General features: G+C 38.4%; 2 long non-coding RNA genes across 2 annotated transcripts in view; both read right to left on the bottom strand.

Moving 5' to 3' along the window:
* Window positions 1-4,908: 4,908 nt before the first annotated feature.
* The window catches only part of LOC105263080 (uncharacterized), a 30,254-nt gene continuing 11,311 nt past the window's right edge, over window positions 4,909-23,851 (bottom strand). The window contains exons 3-4 of the long non-coding RNA XR_891878.1: window positions 14,879-14,899; window positions 4,909-6,395 (exon numbers count right to left, since the gene is read on the bottom strand). This is a non-coding gene — a long non-coding RNA (uncharacterized lncRNA). The remainder of the gene's footprint in view (window positions 6,396-14,878; window positions 14,900-23,851) is intronic.
* LOC105263079 (uncharacterized) lies at window positions 15,946-23,235 on the bottom strand. Its single transcript, XR_891877.1, has 3 exons — window positions 23,087-23,235; window positions 16,500-16,777; window positions 15,946-16,331 (listed from the first exon to the last, which is right to left on the bottom strand). It is a non-coding gene; the product is annotated as an uncharacterized lncRNA (long non-coding RNA).

The following is a 23,851-nucleotide window of genomic DNA, read 5'->3' as shown; positions in this document are numbered from 1 at the left end:
TAACAATGAAACAAGAAACTCCGGTCATTGTTACTCCCGGAAAATATGCTTTCCAAATTGAAAAGAATAACGAAGCTGGAAGTGATTTTAATATCACGTTTCAGTGAAATACCGAGGAAAATTATTAATTTATGGTACTGCGAGAGAGCATTTACAAATGATAATCATGTGCGTGTAATTTTAGTTATTTGAAATGAGAAGCGATGGCAGATGTGCACTCATATGCATAAATCATTTCGTCATTGATGGCACATGCAGAGAATGATCTATCGCTATTGGTTCCATCGTTGGTGGGCGTGGTTAAGGACAGCTGACGATTGACAGCGAGCGCAGATGTCACCACCATCCTAACCTTCAAATAAACGTATACTTTTTATCATTGAATATCTCATAAAAAAAAGTTAAAAACCCAGACCACAATCTCCATAACACCGTGCAGTATCAAACTTCCAATCAAAACTCGTCGCTGAACTTTTCAATATCCCCCGCAAGATTATTCATTAATCCCCATAATCGATGGAGAGAAAATTACAGTTGAAAGTTTTAGGTTAGTCCCCTTGTAATACTTTCATCGTCCATTTTATCCGGAAAGACAGTCCTACCAACTTCACCCACCAACCACCGAATGAGCTCCTTAAATCCGCTCGAATTACTTCAATAACCCAGAAGAGCCTTCAACCAATAGATGTATTATTCCCGATTCATCTTAAAAAGGGAGTAACAAAGGAAGAAGATTGCGAGGATGAGAGAGGGATGGGAGGCTGGATTTTCCCATCACCAATTGTCATCTGGAAACTGCCGCAACTAATTTCAACGTGAAATGAGGAAGAGAGAAAAAAAAGTCCTTTGGAAAATTTAACGACAAAATTTCCTTGGGGGTTAAATTTATCTTCATAACGTTTGGACGACTGTAGTTCTAACTGTTCTGTGATCGTTCCCCATTAAAGCATTTCAACAATTAATTCATCTTCACTCATCCCTCCTGCCTCTTCTAACCAACTATCACTGTCTCACTCTCACCCTCTCGTCCATTCTCTCTTCCGTAGTACGTAATTAACGATGCCATCCATAAATTGGAATTTATTCGAGTATACGGCGTGAGAGGGAGTGGAGGGGGGTTTTGTTCACGTATAACCACAAAAACCGCAGTTTCAACAAATTTCATGTCTTTTTCACAGTTTAATTAAAATTACGAGAATGAGTCTGGTGGAGGTCAGAGGATGGAGATGTGACGAGGGAGAATGAATGCTGTTATTGTTCGAGGGACGGGGCTAAATTAAATAATAAAAAAAATCACCTCTTTGTCATCAGTGATTGTCGGCATGAAAATGTGATTCAGGGGGTTCCCAGTTTCCGACGGTAATGCGATTTACTAGGGAATTTTTTTTTTTCTCCAGCAGATGTTTGTGTTTTTACTTCCAACATTTTCTTTAGGTTATGGTAATGACCTCGGTAAACTGCGTTGAAGTAATTTACGTTTAAAGTAATAAGAATTAATATTGAATTTGAAATAAGTTGAATTCACTCAGTTTTTATCATTTTCTCGCGGCTGTTCATATTTCCAGGGGAAGTAGACAAAATATTCATACGACAAAACTTGTTCCATATTTATTCATAAGCCCCACACTTTTGATGACAGTACAACGGGTTGTCTGCGTGGTGTACGCCTGGTATATCTGTAGCTGGTACGCGGAAGCTTTGCATTTTCACAATTTATTTTCCAGATGCAGTTTAACGTGTTGAAGAGAGTCGGGTAAACTGTCTGGGCATTTTCCAGAGTCCAGCGAGGGCATTTAAAACTCCCGCCTCTTGTCCTCTCCCCCCACCACTTTTCACTCCTCAATTCTACAGTCGTTAGGTTGACTTTTTTTTTGTCTCTGCAGCGTTTGTGAAGTTTCCAGCGGCATCTTAGTTTCGCCATTTGCATTTTTACGGGTATTTCAGTGTGGAAATGAGTGCTTGAATGAGAGAAGTGAATAACAAGCTAGTTCTTCAGAGCTTTAGGGGATTCCCCGGTATCGCTGGGTATTTCGGGAGCCACCCGTTGGGTGGGAAATTCAAATGTTTCAGTTAATGGATTGAAAGGTAACATTGAAAATTGTTACAGGGGTACCACCCAATTACTATTCGAACTGAAATGGCGGGAATTTTTAACGAGTCTTAACGTCGTTACTCAACTCTTCGGGATATCGAGGAGAATTCTTTAGCGATAGCTGTGCGAAAATAATGGAGTTTCATCGAAATTGAGTCTAACAGGGAAGTTGGGATATTTTTATCGTCATAACGAATGAGTGGAATCGAGTGAACAGTCGAATGGATTACTTTCCTCGTTCGTTTAACTTTAATGGTACTCCGGGGCTCGGGCAAGATGGCTGATTTGACTGGAAATATCTTCGGCAGGGAGTTCAGAAGGGGGTTATAGTTGGGTTGCAAGACTCGGGGGAGGGTGAAGTGGAGAAGGAGTTGGTCTGGGAGTTGGAGTCAATCGATAGCCTCTGTAATTTTCCTTGGGCGCGTGCTGTGGAGTGAAGTGGGCACCGAGAAAAATCACGTTTAGATTGATCCTTTCTCAGGTGAAAATCTAGAAAAGAGGGATTCTCATGATAACATAAAATCGGAACAAATAACACATGAAAAAAAAAACCAGATAAATCACCTCAACTCCGATGAATCATAATTTCTATTAAAACACTCCTCTGTATCTCCAACTGCATCAGCGATAAATATATCACTAGAAAATCTCTCATTCACCAGGATTTATTCATCCCTGCTGAATATTATTTCATTCAAACCCTGGGAAAAATATAAATCAAAGATGTGATTACATATTTCCCTGCGGACATCAAAGAATTTTAAAAAAAACCGGAGAAACATGTACAACCTAGAAGTTACATAACAATTATCCAGTGGAAACTAAACCGTGGTAGTTGGAGGAGGAAAAAGCACACTACAAAGACCTCAATGAGGTCGACGGAAGGAGAAAAAAAAATGAAGAAAAAGGACACGCTGTGATTGAAGAAAAATAGAGAAATATGAGGCTGCGGTTGTGGCGCAGGCGCGCCCGTAAGGTCACGCAGTTTTGCGTGCGAGCTGGATGTCTAGGGGATTGTGGAAAAAAAAAAATGTTACATATAAAATACAGGGTGTCACTATTACACTGACCCATTTATGAATATCGCATAACGCGAATTGGTGCGTTCTCACGTGACAACATGAATTACGTAAAGTATTGGATACACGTCGTTACCTCTGGACAAACGACGGAGTATACCTCTGCTATATCTCCATCAGCTAAATCCACATATTCTTTCATTTGCCGAGATCAACTCTTGGGATTAATTCTATGTGCATAGCTGCGGTGAGGAATAACCATTCATTCTCACGAAGGTAATTTTCATGAAGTTGGGTATGGATGACGTGACACGATGATTCCAAGTGGCTGCGATGTGGATATCGAAGGAGAGTATTACCTGAAACAGCCTTGGAACAAATGCCAATTTTTCTCAATCATCGTTAAAATGTTTGAGATGTAATCAAGCGGAAATGCACTAGACGACTGGCAACTAGAAAACACCACTAGAGAATCCAACAAAATGCTATTGACTTGATTGAATTAAGTGTTTACTTCAAGGATTTCAATAAAACGTATGACTTCAGCTATTTGCCACATGATTACATCCGCGACGTGGCAATCAGCCAAGAGACAGTCTATTTTTTTAATCGTCAAATTGTTGCTGAAACTATGATAATCTTACGTTTCGATCGTTATCTTTTGGAGTCGTCGCTCATCAGCGGGTTCGGAAACTTTTATCATCATCTTGCTACCCTGATTAACTCACACACCTGAAACTTTGCTCACCTTTTAATTAAATAACCCCGCAATGAGGGAGCCAATTTGGCCAGGTAAAAAGCAAATTTCAGGCGTAAGAGTATCATCATGCTCCTTCATCCTGAAAAAATCCAAGTGAAGAAAAAAAAAAAAATACCTGAAAAGCTCACCTATTCTTCCCATTCTTCTCCACGAATGGAAAAGATGGTCTTGAATAGCACTTGAAGAAGAAAAGACGAGTTTAAGGATTTGGAGTTGGTGAAGAGGAAAAGTCAATAATACTGAGGCCGTTGTTTCAGGGGATCGACCAATTGTCTCATTCTCCTCGAACGAATCAGTGGCCATTAGCAGAAAATGTTGGATGGAAGTGGGTGGAGGCGGAAAAAAAAAAAAAGTAAGAAATTGGTCAAGTACTCTGGGTCGAACATCAATAATTCTTCATACTCGACTGGCTCCATCTTTCTCTGGCTCTTTCTCCTGGCAATCCCTTATTTTTGTTCTTTTGATTCATGTTAGAGTTGACATTAAGTGTCACAAACACACCTGAAACTTTGCTCACCCAGAATTTTAAAATACACGGGTAGGAGCAAGGAGTCAGGCACGTTCGTGACACTCAAAACATCATTCTTCTTTTTCTCCACTGGTTCCATAAGTGGATTATCCCTGACTTGTTGGATTTTCCTCTATTGTCATTTCTCGAGCTCTTGACATGCCTAAGCTACCAAATTTCACAGCTAAAAAGTAGATAGCATTAATCTTATTTTATCCAGTCATTCTGGGTTGTGAAAAATTCATGGCTAGCCAGAATCGAGAGTGCGAAGCCTTGGGCAACGGCCAATTGTAAACAAGGTTGCCAACTCCACAAAGAATACCGTTAAATAAGAATGATGTCTTTGAACGTGTACTTGAAGAATTCAACGCTGTTTTTAAATTCCCAAGACGATATCTCGTTCTCTTTGTACACACTCAGAGCATCTATTCACAAACAATAAATAAAGTATGATTCTCAAGCGCTTTATTGGATCAATTCAACTCTCCATAAATATATATATAAAAACAACAACAAAGAGATTCGGGTAACTAACTTGAATAAAGGTATTCCGCTGACTGAAGAAGAACGTAGTTTCGCAACTCCAATTAGGAGTTTCGTACTAACGATAAGTATGGTTTAAGGCGACAATGGTAAAGGCACCTTTTGATGCTTTTGACGATCTCCACTCACAAACTGTTTCTGCTACCACCATTCCAGTGCCACCTCCTTCACCCCTACAAATTCAAAAACCCAACCGATGTATATAACGCTCGCGCTGATCTCGATTCAACCGGTGCTAGTCGTTCCGTCAAGGCGGATTATCCTTCTTCATCGCCGTTCTTCCCTTCCCCTCGTCCTCAGCTGGGGCTTCTAGCATCGCATCTCGACTCAAACAAACGATGGGAAAAGCCCTCGGGTAAAAAAAAAGAAAAATGAGACTGCTTTTCGGTATTATCTTGACTTTTTCTCAAGTGAAATTCAGCCAGACGTGATCTCTGATGCGATTCTTGGGCTGAAGTCATTGAGACCTCATGGTAATTCTGATCCTCAGTAGTCGTTACACTTGTTCAACAATTAGAGGCGTTCTGGTCCATTGGTTTTCTTGTTTGATTGGCAAATGTTGACAAGGCCAACACGACATTTATACTGATTTATTTATGCTAATGTGGCTATTCATATGGGCCGAGGGAGCGAGAGAAGCTGATGTAGAACAAAGAAAAATCTCTGGCAATATTACACACGTTAATAAATTGAACTGAAGGCTGACAAGGTACTTAGTGCTCTCGACATGATGGATTATTGAGTAATTGAAATTTTCCGGTAAATGATTGCTAGTTGTGTTTGAGAATGACATCAAGTTGATTAGTACCCACCGAATTAACGTGTACTCGTTCGATCATTCCTGTAGGAAGTAACAAATCTTTAATTTTCCGTTAATCAAACGTTGGTCTGAAGATACTGGGAGATATGGTGCGGCTTGGCAACAGCGAGTACTCACGAAAGCCGTCAAATTCATCTGCTGTCAGGACTAAACCAGGAATGATCATGTCGAAATTGTCGAAATGACCTAACCACGTTAAACCACAGCCATCAAAACTTGCTCCGTCTTATCACTGAACTCAGTAACCTCGGTAACTCTTAACTAACTGGGTAACAGCATAGTTTGACATAACGAAAGCTCTTTCATCGATTATGAAACCACAATTTGGGCTTTATCCCTGAGTTGAGCTGCACCCAAAATACTCCAGTTGGACTTTTGCTGGTCCACTGTGAGGATGACCCTCAACATCGTGAATGGTTACAAAAGGAGAAGGGCAAAGTTGGATTTACCATGACCAATGGCTGAGGAAGGTAGAGGGACGATGAGAAAGAGTTATTCCCTCTTTTCTTTGACCAACGTTGGAGGGCAACGTTGGAGATGTCAGTGACCGGAGCATGACCCCGAGAGTCGTTGCACCACTGCCTTGACTCCTTCCTTCTCTCCCTTGTTTTTACATCGTTACTGTATGCATCACAGACTCCTTCAAACACAACCTGAAACATAAAAATAAAATGGTAATCACGTGTCAGATAACTACACTCTGAATGAATGGAACAGGGCATTCCATTATAATGCCTCTAGATACAATCCGGGACTATAATTAATCTGAAAAGATAATAATTCCTCGATTACCCTCAAAACTAATTCAACCAGACTAGGATTGACCGTCAAACTGAATCCGAAATTAATCATTCATAGGCCCCGGGGCTGTGGCAATTCAGAGTTTCTCTCAAAAACTACTGACCTCATACGAAATTCAACAGATGAGGAATATTTTCTCTTCCAGAAAATCAGATTAAAAAAAAAAGAAGCCAACCCAACGAATTCGTCTCCTTTGTCCTGTCTGATATGGATCATTTAGCCTAACACGTGCTCCGGGTATCCGGAAGGCTAAAACGAGACACTAAAAGAACCGAGTGAAAGAGAAGAGCGAACGAGGGGAAGAAAAACAACGGAGAAAAAAATGAGAATTGAGTGAAGGGGGGAGACTCCTGGAATGCAGAAGTGCAGTCACCAAAAGGGGGAGTTTATAGCCATATGTGTGTTAGGTGGGAGGTTACGTCAGAGGAGGAGGGACTCAATTTAAATGCCCGGCATTGCTGAAATTGGTTCGAGTTGACCTGCGACCCAAAACCCAGGGGCAACCGGTTATACATCCCTCTCTCTTCCTCTATCACCTCTCTCGCTACAGTTGTCCCTTTGTACGTTTAACGGTTCAGGTCAAAGTACCATCTCTCTCACACTTTATCTCACTCCAATGTATCTTTACCTTGCTCGCGGTACCCTCGAGCCTATGGTGTTGTTGGATTTTGTAATTTCACGTGACTAAGTCAATTTTACCGTATAAATACCTTCAGCAGTAATATGATAGTAGCACCCTCGGGCCAAACTGGAAACCCAGGGCTCATTTGCTCAGGCGATTTGTTGAATTTCCGCGTTCAATTAGTCCGGGAAACTGTTGCAGTTTCGCGTTAGAGAATTGTTCATCCAATTGTAACAGAAAACTTCAATTACTCATCTCTTCGGAGAATTTTACCATTAAACTATCGATGAGAAACTGAAAACAGAGAATATAATAGAGGACTGAGACTGGAACGAAGTGTTGAAGAAACAAAGAAAAGCCCTCGATTTTTCGGATATTCTAGTCCCACCTGATGTTTTCATTTTACAGCATCCCAGATCCAGAATTTTACCATTATACTATCGATGAATAAAAAAGACAAGTCCAGGATTTCGACATCCATAGTTTCGACTGGGTCCATTGAAAAATACGTGTGGGTGGCGATTGGAGAGAAAAAATCAACATGGATCGAGAGAAAGTGTCGAAGTAACAAAGAAAATCCCCCATATGAAAAACAGGTTATAGGTACTTCTTTGTATACAACAGCAAAACGGGTTTCTGTGCGTCACGCACGCGACAAAGGAGACGATCCCGTTTTGCGCACGCGTTCAACATAAACATGAACGAATAACAGTTTGAGAATCCCCTGGATGGAACGTGAGGGGAAAAAAAATTCATGGACTGTTGCGTGACGCTGTCGAATTGCCAGATTTATATATTTATTTGGTATTAACGATTGATCAATGTGACTTTGAGTGGATGAAGTCGATTTATTGTGATGGAGGGGAGAGGGGGATTGTTACCGAATGAATGGCTAATTAATACATCATGGCCTGGGGGAGGCGTTACCGGAAACCGGTTGCTCGCGTGCCCTCCAATACTTTTTCCTACCACATGGTTATATTTTTTTTTCCCATCTTTAATTCACGGAATTATCATTTTCTCCCATGGGCTTGTTTACGTGAGTTTATGACATCGCGTGAGTCATTACGCTCAGGTCAATTAATTTCAATTAAGCAAATTTTTGTCATGATTTTGGTAATTGCCTCAATGAGGACCAATGGTTATGCAGTTGAGAGAAATTTCGGGTTTTTCGATGCATAATAATCGGGAATGTAAATGACTGAATGAATTATGAGAGACATAAATTATTTTAAGCCTAAAAGGTGAATCTGATATTGATATTGATTTTTAATTGGTGCAGACAGAATAATCAGATTTCAATTGCATGTTGAAACTGCATTCAATCATTAATTCTCAGTTTTATGGATTTTTTTTAATTTTTAAGGAATTTTAGAGAAATGTGTTAGTAGAAGATTAGACTGTGGTAACCGAATTTGATGAAATATTAAATGATTTCAACTGGTCAGGTGTTCGTATCAGTTTAGGAGAACAAAGAGTCAAGAGACGTTCGAGACCAAGTCCTTTGTCATATTCATGGGGTGCGTGTCAGGTCTGGAATAGAGAAGGCACTAAGCGGAATCAATAGCCATCCCCTTCTCTCCAATCTCCAGAGTGATTTCCAGTGTTTAAACTCGAAGGAGTGTGTGGTCTGCACACATTCAAATCCTCCGCACGAGTGAAACCAGATGGTGCAGAGAAAAGAGAGAAAAAAAAAGTGTGACAATGACTGGGAAAATGAACAATGGATTTCTCAAGAATAACGAGAAAATATGGGAGAATTCACCTGAGGATGTGACGACAGTTGAATATAAATTGTGACATAATCCAACAGTCGGGTAGTCATTGTCACGTCATTGTGTCGTTGAATTTGGGGTTATGGCTGCGCCGCCGGCCATTTTCTCGTTGGCCAGGTGATGATGAAGATGGCGGATGCTTGGTTAAACAGCTCGTGTCATATTTCAGTATTTTTAGGGCTGAGCACGGGTGTATCATGTGTGATTATGAGTGTCGAGTGACACAATACCTTCAGAAATAAAACCCACAAGTCATTCGGACCTAGTGGGTTTCACTCTCGGATTCTATTCAGACGATTTTTTTTTCTCCTGGGGTTTTGGAACATGGAGGAGTTGAGAAGTGAGCTTGAGGTTCCTTTGTGTCGTTGGGGGGGATCAAAGTGGGCCAGACATACTTCCGGGGGGCGAGGCGTCAAAACCTCCAACAGAACACCCAAGCCCATCGACTATCCCCGAGGCTTCAAAGAGACTTCACTCGGTGAATGGGTATTTGAAGATATTTTTAATCCTCTTTCATCATTATCATGGGCTTCAAGCAGTTCGGCTTAACGTGAAAAGTCCATATGACTCTTTTCTACTGTTGAAAATCTACGATTAACGAGCACTCGTAAAATTCTCTAGAGTCATTAGCCGTCGAGATGTCGAGGAGGGAAATTAATTCGGATTATTTTCAGTTTCACTGATTTTTTGAATGAAGAAATTCCACGGATTGTACGGATGAGGCGCCATTTAGTTTGCAAAGTATGCAATTAAAATAATTTCGTTGCCTCAACGAATTTTGCACGATGAGGGGTGGACCGGTCTCTATGCAGAACCGGCAAAACAGCTAACGGTCCAAACTTTATCTCTCTCTCTTCCTCTTTCACTCTATTTCGTAGTTTGAAACAGCAATCAACTGGCGTGTCTCTCCCTGTGTTTTTCCTGGTCTTTCACGTTGCTTTATCCAAAGTATTTCTTCCATGGATGTACTCAGTTGCTCCTTTTGTTCTCGGTTTGTGCCTTTTTGATCAAAGTTACCGTAAATCGGAATGTGGCTCTCATCAGGACGATTTCAATGGTGATGGTATTGAGCAAACTTTATTGCTACCAAAAGCTCCACCATTGGAAAACTATCTGAAATCTCAGAAATTACCGTATCAACCCATTTTTTTTAACCAATAATTGTTCAATGTCAAAGGATAATTTCCTGATTTACAAAATTTCTACTTTGAGGAATCCAAGATTATGGGATTGTGATACCAAATAATGTTCTAGATTTCGCCTTCTGATTGATGATCGTCGATGTATCGAAGAGAAAAGAATTCCCATTGAGATAAAAATAGAACAGCCTAAGATGTAACTTCCACACGTGCCACTCCCCAACAATATCAGCCACCCACTCAATTTCCTATTTCCACAATATGTTTGCCGTATTTTTTTTTTATCTCCTCTTTGTTCTCCAGGTACATTTATGCAGTGTAATAGTGCTGGCCAGGGGCCCTTTGTTCGGTGCCAAGGGGGAAGGGTGGAGACTGATGGGTGTTGGTGATCAGCCGTCACGAATTGGAAACTGTCCTGAAAATAATACAGTACACCAGATTAAAAACAGAATAAAAAAAAAAGATGAAAAAAAGCTCACCAAGGTTTGGTTGAATGGTGTTGAAGATAGGGATTCAGTGCGGGAGAACGTGAATTCGATTTATCCGAATTTTCGTTGGTGAAAACCACTGCCACCAACATTCAGTAAGCGAGACAGGAGAAGCAGTTGTTGGGCTTCATAAAGCCCGATGATGAAACTCGATAACCTCTATTATGGCAGAAGTGGGAGCGGTTTCAAGTAATTAATACCGATTGTACCGCGGTGTCACCTGATGCAGATGCAGAGTGATTTCATGTTGATTAACTTTGATAAAAAAAAAGTGTAGTAAACCCGTTCTCAAAGTATCGATTTCGGGATTAAAATGTCATTCAATACTACTCCATTTTTTCAGGTTGAAATTCAATGCCGATTATCATGAATTTTTGGAGGATCTCATTGGAATCAACAGCAGCACCGAAAGACCATCGATTATTCTAGAGGTGCGAGATGATGTGAGTGATCAGGAGTGGAAAACCATCAGTTGACTAAAATTTTACTGATACGTGATCGTCACTGCCGGTCATGCCATCTGTCGTCAAAGGATCAATCAGATAACATTTTTTCACTGACAAATTGTCATTATAAGTTTTGTCAAGACAACCACATGTCCATCAGTTGATTTTGTCAGTGAGAAATTGATTCAATAGAACAAGTGATTTCTTCACAACATTTTGTTATGGATAAGTAACTTTTTCTATAAAATTTAACACGCCACTACTTAGACGCGATATGACTGCCATAAGGTAAGTCGATGGCATTTGTGTCATGTGACAATAAACGGTCAATCATGAATCGGTAAACTGACCACTCATTCCGTTTCTCCTGCGAAGTTGATAACTTCAGGAAAAATTTGTCGACAGGTCCCCGAAATGTCCCAACACCAGATTTATCCACCACGTCTATATGTTGATGCTGAACGTGAGCGGACTGCCATCGCAAAAATAGATAAATAGAAAAAAAAAGAATACCCGATGGAAGAAAACAAATATAATTTCTTCCTTTTTCCCCTTGCAACGCATCGGTTATTCCATCCACGAATCGCTTTTTCTTATCTACCTGAAAAGCTTATTCTAGCTTTCGTCTGGTACCGAGTCTCTGATATTGAAAAATATACATCAGAGTGGAGGAGGTGAGGGCACTACTCCGGGGAATGAAAACTACCCAGGGCAGTGCTCCAGGGTTCTAGAAGAGTTGAAGTTTTCATGTCATCGTCTTATGCTGCATACTCAGTGGTATATTGATATTTTAAACAGGTTTTTAAATTTTTTCATTTATATTCAATGGTCAGAGATCGAGCAACTTGTTTACTTCAACTCTGGTACTCGTGTTATTAATTCTGTACTAGTTCTTAAGTGAATTTACTCGACTGGGACTCATCTGTTGGAAAATTCATTAGTTAGTTATTCAGAGATATTCTTGTATCTTCTGAGACTTTTCTCAGACTGCATTAGAATCTTACGCTATTTTCCGAATTTTTACTCAATATCAAATGACGTATAAATGTATAAATAAATCGATGAATAATCACTCCATAAATAAAACTCCGTGAAGTGAATACGATGAATAAAAATCGATTTCATCATTTCACTTCATTGCTTGAAAAAGATCAAACTAAAATCGGTTTATATCATAATCGGCAGGATATCATTATCAAAATGCAGATGATCTACCGATTAATCTAAGAATGTAAACCTAAAAGGTAAATGAATTCCCTCATAAATTACACATCAATTGTTTAGTGATATGAAAGAAAGTAGATTCGAAATAATGAGTGGAAAAAGTTGAGATTCCACGTAGCAGAGCAATAATAAAGGATAAAAAGAAGAAATAATCTGGGGAAAGTAATCAGTCGTAAGGAGTGGAGTTTCCTCGGTAAACCACAAAACGATTCCAGACCTCTTTCAGCTTCTTGGTTTATCCCAAGTGGGTCATAAGGATGTGGAAGGGAACTATAAGACCCTGGGCGTCATTCTCGCAGGATATACATACAAGACTTTCTGGTCTGAAGTGGCAGGCCAAGTAGATGGGTAGGGGAAAAGAACCTCTTCAACCCAACATTATGCACAAAATTCATGTGTATAGTTTTCAACGTGAATGTCTGTGTGGTCCATAAGGATTGAGTGTTGAGAGACATCGTTTCGTGATGGTGTGAGTCAACCATCGTAAAATTCCATGGAATAAGACTCCCACTGGTGTTTCAAACCCAAGATGAACGTCGTATATCAAATTTTTCCACAATCTACTTGACTCTCTGGACTGGTGATGGCATTTGCACGATTGTTGGCATCATTATTTTCCTTCATCTCGCTATTGCCAGTTTAATGGAGGTATCAACTCTTGTTACACCAGTGTCACCATAAAACATTCGTGCCAACTGCTTTTACTGGGAATTTGGATACTGTCCACTATCGACAATCAGACAGATCACTTGGTTAACGGCTCTATTTATTATCGGGGTTAGGATGGGGCTTGTGAAAAATTTCAGCCATTTCGATGACCTGATTTATTTTCAGTCGACCATTTCAGAGGTAAGTGCGAGGTGTGAATTATGGTGGTGGCACTGATCGATTGCATCATTACTTTTTGTTACTTCTCTACACACCGATTTGGGTTTTCTTGGTACTTCGATTTTTTATCGAACACTGGGAATTTTTTTAAGACTCTATTTGTCCATTCCACGGAACTATTACTTCGGAAAAGGACACTTTGGGTTTTGAGTGAAAAAAAATTGAAGGTCTTGGAGGATTCGCCGTTGGTGAGACTAACTGTTTCTTTAATTATCAGATAATTCTTTATTTTCAAGTAGATGTGGCATTGAAAGACCGTAATTCAAGGAAAATTGGAGGGTTCATTAAAAAATCTAGTATTGAACACGGGAAACATAATTTTCTATATTTTTTGAGATACTAGAGAATTTTCCGGTCGTTTTTAACAATAAATTTTCATAATTACTTCTCTCTAATGAAAGCAAATCCTTAAATCATCCCAACACTTGAATTTCAGTGATAATCAAAACGGGAGGTTCCGATTGCGGATCGAGTGAAAAAAGAACTCGAAATTCTGCAATCTCCTGAAAAAAAATCTGCGGGATATCAATGAAGTGTGACAAAGGTGTCTTTCAACCCGGAAAACAACAAAAAGTAACCGATATGCTCGATGTTTCCGCGGCTACGGTGAATGTTGTGTAATTGCTTGCCAGGTTGAGAGAAAAAGCGCTAAAAAATGGGGGAAAAAAAAAAATGAAAAATGGACGGGGAAGAGGAGAGTGCAGCGTGTCGGATCCGGACGGTCGAATTCCCCGGTGCGATTTTCGTGACGGTGCGGTGGGTATCGACGCGAACCATGAAAACCCGTGGGAATCAGCTTCAGAGTGAGTGGGACACTGACCAGGAAAGGGAATAATGAAAATAACACAGGAATAAAAAAAAAGTCCGAGGGCAGAACTGACGCTCAGCATGACGTGTTCATTCGTACGCCGTATAGCTGGACATTTTTTTTTTTTAGCCCATGAAAAATTATATTTCGCCAACACTTTTTGGCTTGCCATGTACGAAAAGTTTCACCAAAAATTACGTCATCGCCAGAAGCTATTCGTTTTTATTAAAAAATTACTTCAGCGGGTGGAGTCAAGTTGTGAAAATTCATTTTTTGAGGGAAAAATTGCGGATCGGTGAGACAACGCTACTAGTTCTTGGTGACGTAATGTATTTTTTTTTTTATTATTTATTTTTATTTTATGTACTTGGATATTTTATTGGAAAGGGATTTTCTGGGGGAATTTTTAAAGTGTCGAAAATGAAATTATCTTCTCGTGTGTTATTGAACAGCTTTTACGATTTTTTCGTGATTTTTTAACGGAAAATTCGGAAAATTTCCGATAGCTTGGTAAAAGGTTTATTCACCAGAATGCCCAGGGCACCCGGAAGTTTTTATATTGTTACCAGCCGTTCCAAATTTAACGAATTTAGCAATTGGAAATTACAAACTTTGAAAATATTTATTTTATTTTTAATTTAGATAAATTTACATTCAATTATTCCATAAAAATTGGGATCAATCGGAAAAATTCAGATGAGCAAGGTGGAAGTTAAAGGAAATTGGGAAATTATTCTTCCTAGATAAAATCGAATAATACCAGAATAAAAGGAGCTAAAAATATTGCGAGAAAATTTCCCTTTCCCGGAACAAAGTGAGAATTCTGGCATATTCCAAGAAAAATGTCTAATTACCATTAAAAATAAATTTCGTCCCCATGGATTTTCCCCGGGAACCCCTAAAAATATAATTCACCCCCTAAAAAACAAAAATGTCTCCACTCACCCGTCGGCGCCTGCCTGTTCCCTGCAACAAAGAAAGTAAAAAATTGAAAAAGCTTTCTAAATTCAGAACAAAAGTGGCCTAGGCCAAATGAAAAAAAAAAAAAACGTCAGGGAGAAGTGGCGAAATGAAAAAGTCCGAGTGGCAAGAAGCGTCATGAAAAATCTCCGGCAGTGGAGCGTCCTAATTCCGTCGGTCTGATATGGCCTAAAAAAAGTGAAAGAGAGATAGAATAAAAAGCCGACGAGGAAGACAGGAAAAGGGAGGTTTTCATCGTAGGCCGGGTCTCCAGGGCTCGTGGGAATCGAGGGTTTTTATCGGTCACGGAGACACTAGCCGGGGTTTCCCCCTCAGGCCAAAAACCCATTCCAGGGTTTTGGGTTATACCAGGGTATCCAGTAACGGACCAGCGTGGACTTCCATCCGAGTGAAAGACCCATACCATCCATACCACCCATACCACCCACACCACCCATACCACCCAACTATCCACCTACCACCCATCACCCACCACCCATCACCCACCACCCATCAACCCTTGGGTCTCAGCACTGGAGCTCTCCCTTTTTTTCCCTCGGGGTTTTTTTTTTTCTTCTATTTTTATTTTTTATTCTACTCACTTGAAACCCACCGACACCACCTCTCCCTTGCACTTCTTCTTTTGACACTAGAGCAACTCTACACTTACACCGTAAAAACCGAGTGGAGTATTAGTTTCAGGGGTCGTGGGTTGCAATGGCAAGAACTACTTTGGCTACTTTGGAATTTAAATATTATTAAGCCAATTCTATTGTTCATGCCTGCCCTCGGTACTTCTTGTGGAACTCAAGGGGACATTCCGAGGGGTGGAGATAACGAGAAATAGGGAAATGGGGGATTACACGAAGATTTTTTCAGTCTTGTGTGGATTCCATAAGTTGAAATTTTTTTCACATACATAAATTTATTTAATATATAAATCAATGGAATAATTAATTGGTGTGATCGATTGGAAATTTCATTTCCAAACTTTCTCGTTTCTTAAAATTCGATTATCAAATTACTTGATCTAGACCCAAAAAGAAACTTTATTTAATTGCATTATAAAAAATGAAATAGAAAAAATCGATGATAACAAAAAATCTCATCTTTGACTGATTTACCAAATAGTTGAAAATTAATGATTTAATGTATTATCAAATCAATATTAAATTATCAGATTAACAAATTGATAAAAACCAGAAATCGCTGTATTATCTCCGATTGTTGTTCGCATTCGCCAAAAACAAGGAGATTGCTCCCGTGATTAAGCCGCGATTTTCCTCCGGAGTTATCCCTCCGACGGGAAACTACAACATTAGGTATAAATCACGAAATGGGTACCAATTATTCCTGAAGAATCCTTGGCGATCTCCAAGGAGTCATCTCCAGCTGTCACAGCACCGGGTACATGCAATTTTCCAAGACAGGGAAGAGACTAAAAGAAAAACGGTTGAATTTTTCCTAGTAAGAAGAAACGGCTCTAATCGAGCCCCGGGGAGGAGTTTTCGTGGTAGGATAACCATCCCATCAAGATACCAAGGATGGTGTCCCATCGGAAACCCAACAAAACTCCAAGAGCTGTTTGTTGCTCTCATATCTTCACCTTAGAAAAGGGGTGACTCCCTGTGGACATCGAGCCAGGAGATTTGGATAACATTCACCCCTTTCATCAGCCGGAAGTACATTAGAACCGGATGTTTGTCCAATCTCTTCGCTCTGTCCTCCTTTTTTTTTTCTCTCTCTCCAGTTTGTGTATCGTCTTCAACGCATTTGCTGGAGCGGAAGCTTTTACAGTCTTTTCCATTCCGGCGACATGTGATTGATCGATTTTTTTTTTTTCGAGGCCGTGGAGTCGATTTGATCGATAATCGGGGGAGGCATCTGAAGGGGAAGAAAATATATGTAATGGCTTTTTTTCAGGGAATTGACATTATTACGGAAATTACACGGGAACTCCGATGTTTTTGCTCTATAGGGAACTTGGAATATATTCTTAACGTATGGAATTGATGTTTGGGGGAGGAAAGATTGAGGAAGAAAGGATATTACTTCCAGGAAAATATCTACGTTCATTCTTTCTTCTATTTTTTTTACTAGATTCAAATATTTGATGGATTGAAAGCTCTTATTATTATTGTTATTATTGTTGTTGTTATTATTTGTTGATCTGTATTTCTAGCGGACAACTATTCATCTATAACATGAACTTATCTGAAATATCGATTTGTTTCTAACTAATTATCTATTTTTTTATTGAAGAATTGCATTCCATTGAAGAGCTGGAGATGGAAATAATGACCATGTCAGAGTAAATGTTTATGCAATTAACCGCGCAAGATGAGAAATGGGAAAACGGTCAGTGTGGCAAAAATGACCGTCATGTGACCGTCACTGACGGTCATGCTATCTGTTGTCAATAAAGCGGTCAGATAACATTTGACAAAATTTTGTCATGTTTTGGTGAGTTTTTTCATGTGATTGTCCATCAGTTGATTTTGTCAGTGAGAAGTTGATTCGATAGAACGAGTGATTATTTAACAATATTTTGTTATGAATAAATAACTTTTTCCATAAAGTTTAAGACGCCTTTAGTTAGACGCGATATCATTGCCGTAAGGTGAGTCGATGACAATTTTTTTATGTGGTAATAAATGGTCGATCGTGGATCGGTAATGTGACGTGTCACTGACGATCACATGACCGTCATTATGACCGTCATTATGGCCGTCATGATGACGTGTCATGAATTTTGCCTGCGTCACTATTCGAAACGAACTATTCGCAGGCACTTTCCCTAGGTTCTCATCAATCCATAAAAATTCTACTCACTCATCTCTTGATGTCCACCTATTCGCCAATTCCAACTGGTTTTTATCACCCATTCGAATGGAGTTTCCAACCGAATAATCGAAACTTCAAGGATCATCCTCAACGTCTTCATGGAAACGATTTTCCATTTCGATGAAATGCCTCTTTTGTACCCCGAGAGGATGGTATCCATTTTTATATCTTCGTACTCTTTCCATACATACCCATCCCCCTAGCTCTCAGACTATTATACTCTCACCCAAATCCATTCGCCATTTTTTCTAACACTTGGTGGTATAGATATATTTAACCGAGTACTTTTGCCACCAGAAGATGGCCGACCAGACTTATTGTTGAGGGTGAAATGGGTTGGGGATAGGGTGATTATCTCACCCCTTTCGCGAAGATATCGTCGCGGAAGCTCCACCAATGCATTTCTCGTTGTTGTTCACTTCGTAGAATATTTTTTGGGTGGAAGATCGTAAGGACGTGCCCTCTCTTTTTTTTTTCGTCAACTTTGCAGATAAGGAATGAATTGTATTCACCGATTTCTACAGAATGTGCCAGTTGCTCGCTAGGGTATGACTACTATTTTTTAAATCATCCGCGGAATGATATTTCTGATAAGAAAAGAAAATATTTCACAGAACTGGATTTTCTGCGGCCGAACTATTGCATATTTTTTTTTTATCATCAAGTGTTGTGGATTTAATTTAATCAATTGGTATTTTGAAAATTGGAAATTTAATTTATTTAATTTATTTTATTTTGTTTACTGTCGGTTCGCACTTTATTACAAGCTCCAAATAAATTCCACAAAAACTCTTGTTCGTTGAAAACAAACAGACAAAAAACATAAAATCAATTCCCAGGCGTAAAAATAATGTGGAAAATTATAAACACCGGGAAAAATCGCTGAATTTTCCTGATTTTCGTCAAATTTCACTGGTAATCGCGCGGTTTATTACTTCCATGTCATTTGAGCAGAAAAACAATTCAAATTTAATTAATTTTTCTATAGTACTACAAATGCTCTCCCTCTTTTTACATCAGCACCAGCTTTCATCAATTCGCAAGAAATTTCGATTATAACATTATAACAAAACAATTATCAACTATAAAGTTTATGGTTTTTTTAAGCCTTGACAATGACGGAGAGAATTTCTCGGGTGCCACGAGAATTGAATGAATTTTCTCGTCAGAAGATAGAATAAATAATAATTGACATTTGGGGGAATTGCGAGGGGCCTCGGCCCATTTTCACACCGAGTACCTCCCGGGAAAAGATATTCGATTGGTCTCAAGGGGTCGGTGTGGTGGGGCAGTAGAAAACGGGAGAGGGGGACGTTGGAAATTCAGTTTCGTACGTTCGCCCGTGGGCGCTTGAAATTCAAATATAGAACTTGACTGTCTCCCATTCCATTTATCCCCTACCCCATCGGCAATTTCACCATCCCTGGCGGGTTACATCTACGCACCGTTGATTCTCGAGTGCTGTCAATGAAAATAAAATTGACCAAACCCATTTTTTCCATTTTAATGAAAAAAAAAAAATCTATCCAGATTCATGGGATTTTTTTTTTTCAGGGATTTATCAGAGGCCGCCCCCAGCTAGATTTTCGACGGTGGGGTGAGGAGGCAGTCATTTGTGTTATTGGTTATTTTATTCATTCGATTGGGGAGTTGCGGACGGTGATGTATTTGCCAAAATAAACAACATTTATGGATTGGGGGAATTCGAGTCACGTATATTCCATATTTTTATTGCATTTTTGAATTTGCGGAGCAGATGCGTCTTTTTGAGGCTGATTTAATTTATAAATAAACCACATTTGGATATTAAAGTTAAAATTTTAAGGATTAATATTCAAATTTCAAAATTCAATAATCATAATAATAATAATAATGCAATATAAAAATGTTGCAATAATTTTTCTAAATAACAAGATGAATGACAGATTTGATAAACATTTTTAATTTGAAATTTGTAATCGATACTGAGAAAACCAAATTATAAAATTCGATTCGTGTGACTTTAACGCTTATTCACATGACTAGTTCTCAGAATCGCGAAATGTGGAATTTCACTCAAAGTCATCCATGAAAAATGGTCCTGAGAGGCTGCAGACCCCCGTCAAACCCCGGAAGTGAAAATCCGAACTGACGTAACCCAGTCAAAGTTTTTGAAGCTTGACAAAACTCAGAGAGTCGAGTTGAAATAGATTATTTTTAGCCGCTTAGAGTTTCGCACAAGTCTTGTTTCAAGTTCCACGAGATTGGTTGAGCGTGCGCTTCAAGTGTATAATCGTCCATTCCTCAAGGATTAAATACCAGCAAAATTTCAAACCCATTTATAAACAAATTATCAAATAATAACCACCTTTTCACAATTATTCAAAATGTCATTAAAATACCAGAAATATGATTTCTCATTTTATTATAGATAAACATGAAGATGTTAAAGAATAGAAAATAAATAATAGAAGAAATGGTGGATTATTTGACAAAAGTTATTTATTTTTTATGTAAATGATTTTTTTTTTTGGGTGCACCCTGAGGAAATATCTGATCCCGACGAGTTTAGAGCCCTGAATTTTTCCTAACCTCGAAGCGATACAGGCTTTACGAGGAACTCAAGTCCTACCAATAGGTGTCAGGATAGTCTCGAGTGGTTGGTAATCCCCATGGCCATGGAGTTGGGGATCAAGAGGGGAAAATGTTACTTGCAGCTCTACTTCGACATCAAGCCCCTCTTTATCGCTGTCCCTTCCCAATCTTGTTCCATGAGCATTACACGGAGATAATTTTTTAGAAAAAAGCGCCATGAAAATTGGGTTAAAACTGCACTGAAAGCTTTCCTTTCAATTTTCACTGAAAGGAGTGTAAGGAAATTACACCGGTAACTTCACAAAAAACAAACTTTTAAATTTTTAAAAATGAATTCTGATCTTTCTCTATTTTCAAGTCCATGTGATACATTGAAAACAGTGACAATGATGAATAATTAATAATTTTCCAGAATTGGTAATTTATTAAAACGAATTTTAAGCTTTCATTGAAAAATAATTTATCCTTCGACATGGAAATCGAATTTTCTCGGTTTTCAAGGTACATACGTATCATAAAAATCGAGTTGAATAAAATAAAATTCCTTTCAATTTTCAAAGGTGAAGAGAAATATTGAACGTGAATTTCATATTCTAGAATTAGTTATTAAATTGATAAACAATTCAGCAATTATTGCTTGAATTTTTAATGTCCAAGGACTTAAATGATTCGTCAGTTCTCCATATATTTCTTGGCAATTTAGCAAGCTAAAAAAATCCAAGACTGTTTATATCTGCACATCGTAATTCAATAGTTCCCCTTGAGTTGCACAACTGTTTTATGGCGCACCGTGAACAGTTAAATGTTTATTTTCAGTGTCACCTGGGGAGTGACTGGGTTACGGTAACGAGAGAATGAACGAGTTTTATGCAGTTGAATGTGTAAGACGAATCCAAGGAGAATTATTCTTTTATTCTACTCAAGAGTGAGAGGTGGTGTAACGGTTTCGAGTTTGAACGAGTGGGAGGCGGATGACAGAGCAGGAAGTCATCCCTTTCAGATGAAAATCACGGCAATCAGATGTGATGAGTCATTGGTGCATTTGGAGATGAAATATTGAATTGAAAAATTAATTAGATGCCTACGATCACCCGCAGAATCTCCTACTGCGTATAGAGAAAAAAAACTACAAATTTATCGAGACTAATTGAGATTTTTAAATTAATTTTTTGGATTCTGAAATTTAGAACTATTAATTGGAATTGATTATATTAATTATATTCATTGTAATCCTCATTTTCAGAGATTGGTAATCCTGGAAAAATTGCTGTTTATGATTAAATTGTTATGAAATTATTGAATTAAAAAAATTGGGCATAAAGGATTTTAGTGATTCGCAGAATTTATGAACAAAGTAGTTTCCAAGATTAGTTTCTGAAAAGTAAGGGGAAAATTCTGTATCGAAATGATAAAATAGAAGTGCATTTATTTCGATATCTCGGAATTGAATGAACATAGGGAATTTTTTGTGTAAACATTTTTTATATGGCAAGTTACGAGCTACAGAAAAGGTATCTATAAAAATATCATCATGCTCCTTGAATTCCGAGATATTGGCAAAAAACTGGCCTCGAAAAAAGCACTTATCCTAATTGACCAACAGAATTTCTGGAGTTGAAAATTTTTTCTTGTAATAAAAAATTCTTTTTTTCTCTTTTAGTGGTACGACGAGGAAATAATATGGAAAAAAATGGTTGAATATTCCGAAATGAGAGTTTTTTCTTATAAATTCAGGAGCAGTGATGGCGTATAAATTTATGCGGAGCCTTTTCATCCGGCATTTGGTAACTTTATTGGTTCCTCATGTCGTGGAAAGGTGCGTTTAATGGTCCGTCACGTGTAGAGGTGAAATCATTGGATACAAGACTAGGTTTCTTCAGGGGTGATCCCATCTTTTCTCCACATACTGGGGCTTTTCTTTTATTTATGATCTCAACGTTATACTTCCACCCACAGAGGATAGCCGTATATTTTTCCGTGGGTTTTCGCCTCACTTTTTTAGGGGAATCCCACTGGGGTTGCACTGCAAGACCCCATGCACCCTCTTTCTGCTGAGTCTTGACTTTAACCACTAAATTTATATTAATATTTTCTGTCTAACGGAAAGTTTCTCTGATTTTTATATCGCACACCCGGAGAAATATTCAGATTATATTGCGAAGTAATTCGTGTAATCCGCTGTGGAGAATTCACTTTTTAACATTTTTTTTATTGCATAATAAGAAATGATCTTTGAACTAACGATTTGACTCGCGTTTTCTGTTCACGTGAAAAGTTAATTATTAAATTACTAAAGTTCATTTACGTTTTCTTTTCAATTTTTGTTGGCAATTTTTGTTGAATGGCAAAATTTTTATTACAAAAAGTCGTTTGACTTTTCATTATATGAGTTGGAATTTAATTTTAATCAAAAGCGTTCCCCGAATTTCTCATTGATTGATTTTTCAACGAAAATTTGAAACAACAGGTTGAAAATTCAAGGAAATTATTGCATGAATTTTCTATCCCATTTTCACAGTTGTTTAAAATATTGAAATATTGAAAAACAATATCAGAAGAAATGAAATAAACAAAAAATCAACTAATTCATCCATGAAGAATTCTACAGAAATGTCAAGTATAATTTTTCTCGAGTGAAAATTCAAACGAATGAAAATTCTTTATTTTGTAAAAAAAAAAATATGACAGACTGGTTAATTAAGGGTTAATTGAGGGTTAATTCTCAAGAAATGATGAATATTTGAGGGATTCTTCAACGAGAAAATGATTCTTTACAGTTTCCCGACTGAATATTTCAGTCTCTGATCTATCCGGTCCCTCCGTATCTCAACTTTTCACCGAGAAAATCCTCCTTTGATGAAATTTTTACGAACTCCAGACAGAAACGGTGTCTGGCACTAATTAAAATGCAAGATGTCCCCTGGTTGAGGTACCTAACGCTACTGAAGTGAATTATAATCCGAGTATGAGAATGTTGGGTTGCACCAGTGCCGGAAGTTGCGCAATATTTGGCATCAACCGAGATATCTCACTCTCCGAGAATTTAATGCCTCCACCCACGCGGTATGAAACTAATACAAAGCACATCTATCACGATGGTTTCCTCATGGAGACGTTTCATTGAGGAAAACCCTGGCATTATTTTCTTTGTCTCCATTCTTACTGCCATTTTTTATTCAATCGGAAATTTCCATGAAAAAAAATCATTATCGCGACGCAATATTTTGGAAATTATACAAAATATCACTCGATCCAAATATATGCGGAAAATATAAATAAAATATATTTGTGTATATTTTGGGGATATTTTCCAAGGGACTGCTGTATTGAAGAGAAATATTTCTTGAAAGTTCCAGTTCTCGAAGAATATCTCGACATCGACGCGAGCTACCGAATTTCTTGTAATAACCTTTTATGTAGCTCTCAATTAGCTCTGCAAAAAAGGTTATGACAAAAATTTTGGTACCAACCCTAAATTCAGAGATATTCAGTGGAAACGGTGTAAACAATGAAACCCAGTTTGAACAGTTTTACTGCTCT

The sequence above is a fragment of the Fopius arisanus genome, unplaced genomic scaffold, assembly GCF_000806365.1.
Source record: "Fopius arisanus strain USDA-PBARC FA_bdor unplaced genomic scaffold, ASM80636v1 scaffold00013, whole genome shotgun sequence".
NCBI lineage: Eukaryota > Metazoa > Arthropoda > Insecta > Hymenoptera > Braconidae > Fopius > Fopius arisanus.
This window is presented reverse-complemented; position numbering and strand designations above follow the sequence as displayed.